The sequence below is a fragment of the Equus przewalskii genome, chromosome 6, assembly GCF_037783145.1.
Source record: "Equus przewalskii isolate Varuska chromosome 6, EquPr2, whole genome shotgun sequence".
NCBI lineage: Eukaryota > Metazoa > Chordata > Mammalia > Perissodactyla > Equidae > Equus > Equus przewalskii.
Window position 1 is genome coordinate 74886231 of NC_091836.1, and position 9365 is coordinate 74895595.

Below are 9365 nucleotides of genomic sequence, written 5' to 3' on the forward strand. Positions count from 1 at the left end.
CATCTTATTATTTTTTCATTTTCTGCTGTAATTCTCTGTCATGAAGTTGAATTTTAATTTGTGCTCTCTTTACCCACTATTACAAAGTTATTCTTCGCAGTGATACGATAAGAGTCAGAAGTAGAATTGCTGAACTTCGAATGATGGTGTAGGTGTTTTGGGTGCCCTGGTCAGCCTTACTTTTGCAGTGAAGTGAAAGTTCTCAGGGACGAAGAGGAAAGACTGTTCTCCACCTTCAGTGAGATAGGAGGGGAATTGTTTCTTCAGTGGAGGTTCATTCAGGATGTGGTGGGATTCTCCATGTATTGGGTATTTTTATTCAAAACACTTCCCTCACCCAAGTTCAGAGTTAAAAAAAAACAAGAAGTGCACTCATTGGTCAAGTGGTATCTGCTCTCATCCCTGCTTCTCCCCAGGAATTCCCAACTTCCTCATCTTTGGATGACTTTTTGAGACTAAAGATTCCGAAGTGGATATTTCCAGTATATGTGTGCTTGTGTGTATGTGTCTGTATGTACACATGCATATCTTCATGTTCATCAGTGGAATCTTCAGGAAATTGGTCTGAATTTTTCCTTTGACCTCTGCAATCCTGTCACCCCATTGTTACAATGACTGAGGCTCTCACTCATTTGCTAAAATCTGTACTCTTGTATTACTGACAAATGACAGTACAGGGAGGTTCATGTCATTTCACTTACTGGGATGCCTGGTCCTCCAGGTCAGGATGAAGTGCCTAGTTATGAGGAAATAAAAACCTGAATTTTTATATACAGCTGAAAAGATCTGCACACTGAGTGACTCTAGTTTCTTTATTTAATTTAATTAATTAATTAATTTATTTATTTTGGTGAGGAAGATTGGCCCTGAGCTAACACCTATGCCAATTTTCCTCTATTTTATGTAGCATGCCACCACAGCATGGCTTGATGAACCTTGCTAGGTCTGTGCCTGGGATCCAAACCCACGAACCCTGGGCCACTGAAGTGGAGCATGCCAACTTAACCACTATGCCACCAGGCTGGCCCTGTGAATCTACTTTTTAACAAAGCCTTGTGGTCTCAAAATGAAGCCGTTTACTGAAGACAGTATAGAATTTTTAAGTTGCTTCCAGTTGCACTCTCTCTTCCCAGTAAACAACCAGAGAAGGTAACCTGGACTCAAGAAGTCTGGTGGGTACCAAGTGTTGATTTGCTTTCTGCAAATAAGGTCTAGGGCTTTTCCCTCTCCATCAGCTCTAAACCACTGAGTAGCAATAACTCCATCTGCTATTTCTGGGGCTTCAGGACTGTACTGAGTCACTAATGAGGCAGATGCGCATCCGAAGTGAAAAGTGTTAGTGGGCTTAGGAGAATCTCAGGGAATAAGAAATCTTCAACCTGTGGAATCTTCAACAGACAATATGCAGGCAGCAGTATCAAGAGCCATCACCAGATGGTGATCAGTAGTTTCTCTATTTGGGGACCTGAGATCTTAATTGAAATAAACATGTATCCTGCACTCATTAATATGGGATTCCAGTGACATTCCATTTTGCTCTGTGATGATGCTGTACAATCTCTTCATCCTGTGGTAATCTCTCCATGATGTCCAAATCTGGGTCTGTTCTTAATCTCAGCACGTACAGCATGTACTCTGCTCTGCTGTGCCATGTACCTTCCCAGCTCAAGTACCTATCATTTGTTTCCCTGAGGTGCGAGGTGTGGCAATTGTTTTTCTCCTCAGTGTCACTTTGCCACTACACTGTACAGGAACATTCCTAGACCCTCTAATAATCAGGGTTCTCCAGAGAAACAAAACCAATAGGATGTACATGTAAATAGATCAATAGATAGATCTTAAGGAATTGACTTATCCAGTTGTAGAGGGTGACAATCCAAAATATGCAGGGCAGTTTGGCAGGCTGGTGAACCAGGGAAGAGTTGATGTTGCAGCCCAAGTTTGAAGTCTGTCTGGAGCAGAATTACTGTTTTGGGGGGTGGGGAGTTTTGTGTCTTTTTTCTTTTAAGCCTTTCATTTGATTAGATGAGGTCCACCTGCATTATGGTGGGCAATCTGCTTTATTCTGTCTACTGGTTTAAATATTAATAGCATCAAGAAAATAACCTTACAGCAACATTTAGACTAGTGTTTGGCCAAAACTAGGTACTGAGGCCTAGCCAACTTGACACATAAATTTATCTTCACAGACACTGAGTGTTTTCAGTTAGTACTGAGGATTTTGGAGACTTAATAACATAGCTCTTATTATTTTCATGTTATAGGGTAAAAACTTCCTCACAGTAGATAAATAAATGGTACATATATTGCTCCTAAACATACTGTATGCCAAGTGGTCCTCTTAAATAAAATCATAAATTTTATGCTATATCTGTTTAATGTGTGTCATGAGTTCATTTTTGATGTTTAATATATTGTAGGAAAGTTAAAGTAAACGGATGTGTTAAAAGTGGCATCCATGTCTTCACAGGTGTTTCAGATGTCACAGGCCTTCCTGTTTGTTAAGCAAATCATGTCACTTTGCCCCAACAAGAACAAAAATATCTTAATCTTCTTCACTGACTGAGAGAGCGGTGCTGTAGCTATGGGGCTTGAAATCTGAAAATGTCAAGGCTGTGTTGTGTTTGTTGCAGTTGCAGTGGTGGGTATTTGCAGCTTCCTCCCTGCCCTGAGCCTGCTCCTTCCCTTCTGAGTCATTAACTCTCAACTACCACTAGCTGGTGTCACAGGTGAAGGCAACTGCAGCAGTATGTGGTCTTCCGTAAAGGTGGGCAAGGATTTCACCTTTGGGGAGCTATCCCAGCCTCTTCCTGCCTCTAAACAGCTGTCTCCTTTCATACAGGGGAGACTTACTCTTTGAAATAAGTGAAAAGCAAATAAAAATACTAAAAACAAAATGACAGTAGAAGGAGAATGTGATCATTTTACACACAAAAAAGGCAAAAGATATCTATACCAGCTAATGAAATTGTGAATGAAAAGCGGTCTATTACTAATAAGTAAACAATTTAAAAATTGTTTTACAATTCTAGCTAATGATGTTTAGAATCTCTGTTAAATGATTAATTTGAGTAATATAAAAATGACTTACTCTAAGGAGAAGCATACAACATCATAGGACCAAAATAATAAGAGGATGTTCAACATTGGGAAATTATAAGTCTTCAATGCTCCTTTTGTCACAGCCTCTGGGTCACATCTGTAATCTGTAATCAGCAACAACAGAGGGCATCACTGCCTGCCCTCCTTCAGGAGAGAGAAGGAAATGAGGATACTTGAGGACCTTAAAGCCAGAGGCATCTGGGGAAGCTGCTACATTTGCTTCTTGTATGTGTAAATATGTAGTAGTATTTTTATACTCTGGAGAAATTTCTAGTACCCTCTTGCCTATATAAAGGAGTCTTGATGATAAGACTGCTGCCCAGTTCTGCAGTCTCTCCTCTGTGCACTCATCTCCCTTGAGGCCCATGCCCGGTCCTCCAGAAATACCAACAGATTGCTGAATACACCAAACTCAGTCATGCTCCTCCTGGGCTATGTCTGCCACCTACAAGAAAAGCTCAATGAAGAATTTAAAATCAAAGGAACATTTGTAGCCTAGAGAAGTCTTTCTAAAATTGGCAATATTTAAAAAAAAACTTGAGATAACTGTGGATTCACATGCAGATGTAAGATATAATACAAAGATAAAACTTGTATGATTTCTCCCAGGTCCTTGATACCTCTGTCAAAATTACTCCAGTTCTGCTTTCGATATACACACACAAAATGTTCGTCTCACAGCCATAGTTTTGTGTTTAGTTTTTTTAACAGCTTTGAGATAACATGGACATATACAAATTGTAAATATTTATAGCGTAAAGTTTGATGTTTAAATATATGTATACATTGTAAAATGATCACCACAATCAAGCTAATTAAGAAATCCATCACCTCTACAGAGTTACCATTTTGTGAGTATGTGTATGCCTGTGCACATGTGTGTGTTTGTGTATAGTAAGATTTGATTTAAGATATATATTCTCTTAGCAAATTTTAGATATACAAACAGTATTGATAACTAGTCACCATGTGTTTTTATCTGTTTGCACTACTGTAACATACTACCTTATGTTAACTGCTGTAACATTATACTACCACAGAATGAGTGCCTTATAAACAACAGAAATTTATTTCTCACAATTCTGGATGCTGGGAAGTTCAGGATCAGGGTGCCAGTCTGGTGAAGGCCATCTACCGTGTTGTAGACTCCCAACTTCTTGTCTCCTTATATGGTGGAAGAAGCCAGGGATCTCTGACATCTCTTTTATTAAGGAACTAATCCTATTCATGACACATGAGGTACTTCCTTGCCTTCATGACTTAATCACCTCCCAAAGGCCCCACCTCCTAAAATCATCACATTGGTCATTAGGATTTCAATATATGAATTTGAAATTGTGTACCCTTTCACCAACATCTCTTCATCTCCTCCTCCAATCTCCTGGCAACCACCATCCTACTCTCTACTTCCATGAGTTTGACTGTTTTTGATTCTGCATATAAGTGAGATCATGCGGTATTTCTCTTTCTGTATCACAGGTAGACTTTTATTATAATTCCAGTCTTGCCATATACTGGCCCTTATCAAGTAAGCTAAATTCTAAGAGATACACTTCCTCATTTGCAAAAAACACAAAGTGAAAATTACCTGCTGTTGTCTCCTAACACACAAGCAGTGATCCAGAATGGTGTCCATTAATTTTTTTCTGATTCCCTTTACCTATGACTTGAAATAAATTATTTAAAAAATACATATTAGTTTACTTTCAAAATTAATACCTTTGCTTTGTTTTATGTAATAGAATAACTTGCTTAAGTAGTCAAAGACATTTTAGAAAATTTTGTCTAACTGTAAGAGAAATATTTTAGCATTTTAAAACTTTTATCATCTTCTTAGCTGCCTCATCTTATAATAGTTTATTTCACTGAATACACTAATTAAAAGGTGACAATATTCTTTTCTTTCTTTGCGAGTATTTCTGTTTCATTGGAAATCCTTTTCTCTGTTTGCCTAGCTTCAAAAAATTATTATTCATGACAATACAGGAAGAGTCAACAGTACTTTGTGGGATTGCTCAACAATGTTGCTGACCAAACTTTTGTTTCTCCTACTTAGCCTCACTCCTTCCAGTGACCATGTAGACTATGGCAGTCTTCAGGAATGATGAAAATCCTCACACATTCAAAGGAGCTAGGCATCTCTGTGGAATCTCTTTTATCAAGACACTAATCCAATTCATGACACATGAGGCACTTCTCTGCCTTCATGAGTTAACCACCTCCCAGAGCCCCCGTCTTCTAATACCAGAACATTAGGCATTCATATTTCAACATGCAAAATTGGAGGGGGTGGGACACAAACATTCAGACCTTAGCTGTACGCTGTACATTAGACCTCCAGAAATTATTCATCTTGCATAACTGAAATTTTGTACCTTTTCACCAACATCTCTTCATTTCCTCCTCCCCTCAGCCCCTGACAAACACCATCCTACTCTCTACTTCCATGAGTTTGACTATTTTAGATTCTACATATAAGTGAGATCATGCAGTATGTCTCTTTCTGTATCACAGGGAAACTTTTATTGCAATTCCAGTGTTGCCACACACTGGCCCTTATCAAGTAAATTAAAATCTATGAGATACACATCCTTATTTGTGAAAAACATAATGAAAATTACTTGATGAGCTATTGTGAAAATTAAACAGTAGAATATTTTTAATTACTGCTGCTGTTTCCTAACACATAAGCAGTGATCCAGAATGGAGTCTATTATTTTTTTATCCCTTTACCTGTGACTTGAAATAAATCATTTAAAAATGCATATTAGTTTAGTTTCAATATTATTACCTTTGCTTTGTTTTAAGTAATAAAATACCTTGTTTAAATAATTAAAGATATTTTAAAGAATTTTACCTAATTGTACAATAAATATTTTAGCATTGTAAAACATTTTTTCTTATCATCTCCATAGCTGCCTTGTTTCATTTTATAATTATAATAGCCTATTTCACTGAATATGCTAATTAAAAGTTAATTTAATATTCTCCTCTATTTTTGAAGTAATTCTGTTTCATTGGAAATCCTTTTCTCTGTTTGCCTAGCTTCAAAAAATTATTATTTATGACAATACAGGAAGAGTCAAGAGTACTTTGTGAGATTTCTCAACAATAGTATAGGCCAAACTTTTGTTTCTCTTGGTCAGCCTCAGTCTTTCCAGTGAGCTGACAGACTATGGCAGTCCTTAGGAATGAAGAAAAGCCCTTTTTCCTTCCCCAGTGAGAAGGGAGAAGAATTGCTTCTACAGTGTTTTTTCTTGAAGGGCTTGGTGGGATCCTATATCCGGCCTTCTAGAAATACAAACAGGTCATTCCTCATGAGTAAGGACTATAAGGTGATTTATTGGTTTTTAAGGTTAGTGTGTATTTTATGTCATAGCAAATTGCCAGGTTTCTTTCAAAGTGGTTGTCCTATTTTTCATTCTCACAGTTCATAAAGGAGAAGAGGATATTATGGAGTAAGGCATTTAATGCAGAGATATACAGTAGACGTGACATTTGGTATAGTCTACTTTTGATCTGTAAGTCTTATTGACAACTGGAGGGGAGTGGAGGGCTCAGTATGTGTGAATGTGTTTATGTGGCGTGCACAGGAGCAGGGTAGGGGAATTGATTTTGAGGACCAAAGGAGATGAGCTCCCTTGTCCAAGAGCCTCTCTTCTCTCTAATACTTCTTCTCATGCCTCCCATAAATCCCATAACTGTCCTTTTATAGGCATACCTCGTAGATTTTGTAGGTTTGGTCCCAGACCACCACAATAAAGAAAATATTACAATAAAGCAAGTCACATAAATTTTTTGTTTTCCCAGTGCATATAAAAGTTACGTTCACACTAGACTGTAGTCTATTAAGTGTGTAATAGCACTATGTCTAAAAAAAACCAATGTACATCCCTTATTGCTGAAAAATGCTACCCATCATCTGAGCCTTCAGCAAGTCCTAATCTTTTTCCTTGTGGAGGGTCTTTTCTTGATGTTGGTAGCTGCTGACTAAGTATGGCAGTGGCTGCTGAATGTCAATGTGTCTGTGGCAATTTCTTAAAATGAGACAACAATGAAATCTGCCACCTCGATTGACTCTCCCTTTCACGAATGACTTCCCAGTAGCATGTGATGCTGTTTGATAGACTTTACCCACCAACAGAATTTCTTTCAAAATTGGTGTAATCCTTTCAAACTGTGTTTCCCTTTTATCAACCCAGTTTATGTAATATTTTAAACACTTTGTTGTCATTTCAACAATCTTCACAGCATCTACACCTGGAATGTACTCCATCTCAAGAGACCACTTTCTTTGCTCATCCATAGGAATCAGCTGCTCATCCATTAAAGTTTTATGAGGAGATAGCAGCAATTCTGTCACATCAATATGCTTTGCAAAGATCCATCAGAGTAATCTTATCTATGGCAGCCAAAGCCTTACAAAATATATTTCTTAAATAACAAGGCTTGAACATTGAAATTACCTCTTGATCCATGGGCTGTAGAATGGATGTTGTGTTAGCAGGCATGAAAACAGTAATCTTGTGCATCTCTTATCGTTCTTGGGTAACCAGATGCATTGTCAATAAGCAGTAATTTGAAAGGAATCTTTTCTTCTGATCAGTAGGTCTCATATATATAGGCTTAATATACTCAAGAAACTATGTTGTAAACAGACGTGCTGTCATCCAGGATTTGTTGTTCCATTTATATAGTACAGGCAGAGTAGATTTAGCATAATTCTTAAGGGACCTAGGATTTTCAGAATGGTAAATCAGCATTGGTTCAACTTAAAATTTCTATCTGCGTTAGCTCCTAACAAGAGTGTCAGAGTGTCCTTTAAAGCTTTGAAGCAAGTCATTGAATTCTCTTCTCTAGTTATGAAAGTCTAGATGGCATCTTCTTCCAATATAAGGTTGTTTTGTTATAGAGAGGTCTTCTTTCCTTAAACCTCAAGAATCAATATATGCTAGCTTCAAACTTTTCTTCTGCAGCTTCCTCACCTCTCTCAGCCTTTGTAGAATTGAAGAGAGTTAAGACGTTGCTCTGGATTAGGTTTTGGCTTAAGGAAATGTGGCTGGTTTGACCTTCTATCCAGACCACGAAAACTTTCTCCATATCAGCAATGTCTGTTTCACTTTCTTATGATTTGTGTGTTCACAGAGTAGCACTTTTAATTTCCTTCAAACACTTTTTCTTTACATTCACAACCTGGCTAATTGTTTGGTACAATAGGCCTACCTTTCAACCTGTCTCAGCTTTCGACATGTCTTCCTCACTAAGCTTAATAATTTGTAGCCTTTGATTTAAAGTGAGACATGTGTCTCTCTTCTTTTCACTTGAAACTTAGAGGTCATTTTAGGGATATTAACAGGCTAAACTTCAATATTGTCGTGTATCAGGGAATAGGAAGGCTTGAGGAGAGTGAGAAAGTTGGAGGAATGGCTGATTGGTGGAGCAGTCAGAACACACACAACATTTATCAATTAATCTCACTGATTTATATGGGTTCAGTTCATGGCACCTCAACCAATGAAAATAGTAACATCAAAGATCTCTGATCACAGATCACCATAACAAATACAATAATGATGAAAAAGTTTGAAATATTGTGAGAATTACCAAAATGTGACACAGAGACACAAAGCAAGAAAATGCTGTTGGAAAAGTGGGGTCGAGGAACTTGCTTAATACAGGGTTGTCACTAACCTTAAATTTGTAAAATAACACAATATCTGTGAAGCAAAATAAAGCAAGGCACGCCTATAGTCTTTTTTCCCTTTGAATCTCTCATCTGACCTCATGTCCTGGGACCCAGATAACTAATGGGTTCTCTGTGAGATGCTTGTATGAGGTACAAGTTCTTCTGGAATGTGAACAGAGAGATCTGTTTGGCAGTAGGGGTATACAAGCTGGCTGTTCTGGATCCCTTCTCCTTAGCCTCCAAGAACTCTTTCTTCCAAAACTCAAGACCCAGTACTCGGTACCTATTTTTCAATAAGTTGAGATATGGCAGTTTTGTGCCGTTAAGCCTTGGGTCAACTTATAATTTAAAAATTGCAGGTATGTAGAAAACCTGATGTTTTTAAGCTTGTCTGAGAAGCTATTATAAAATATTCATCTGGAAAATGTAGGAGGGAATCATAGGCCTAAAAGAGGATGGGAGGGCAGGGAGAGTTCCACTGATGTCCTGGGAACCTCCTCTGAGACATTAGATTTAAGATGGAGTGAAGCCAGTGAGGAAATCAAGCTTGCCAGGACACAAGAAAATGTGGGCCAAA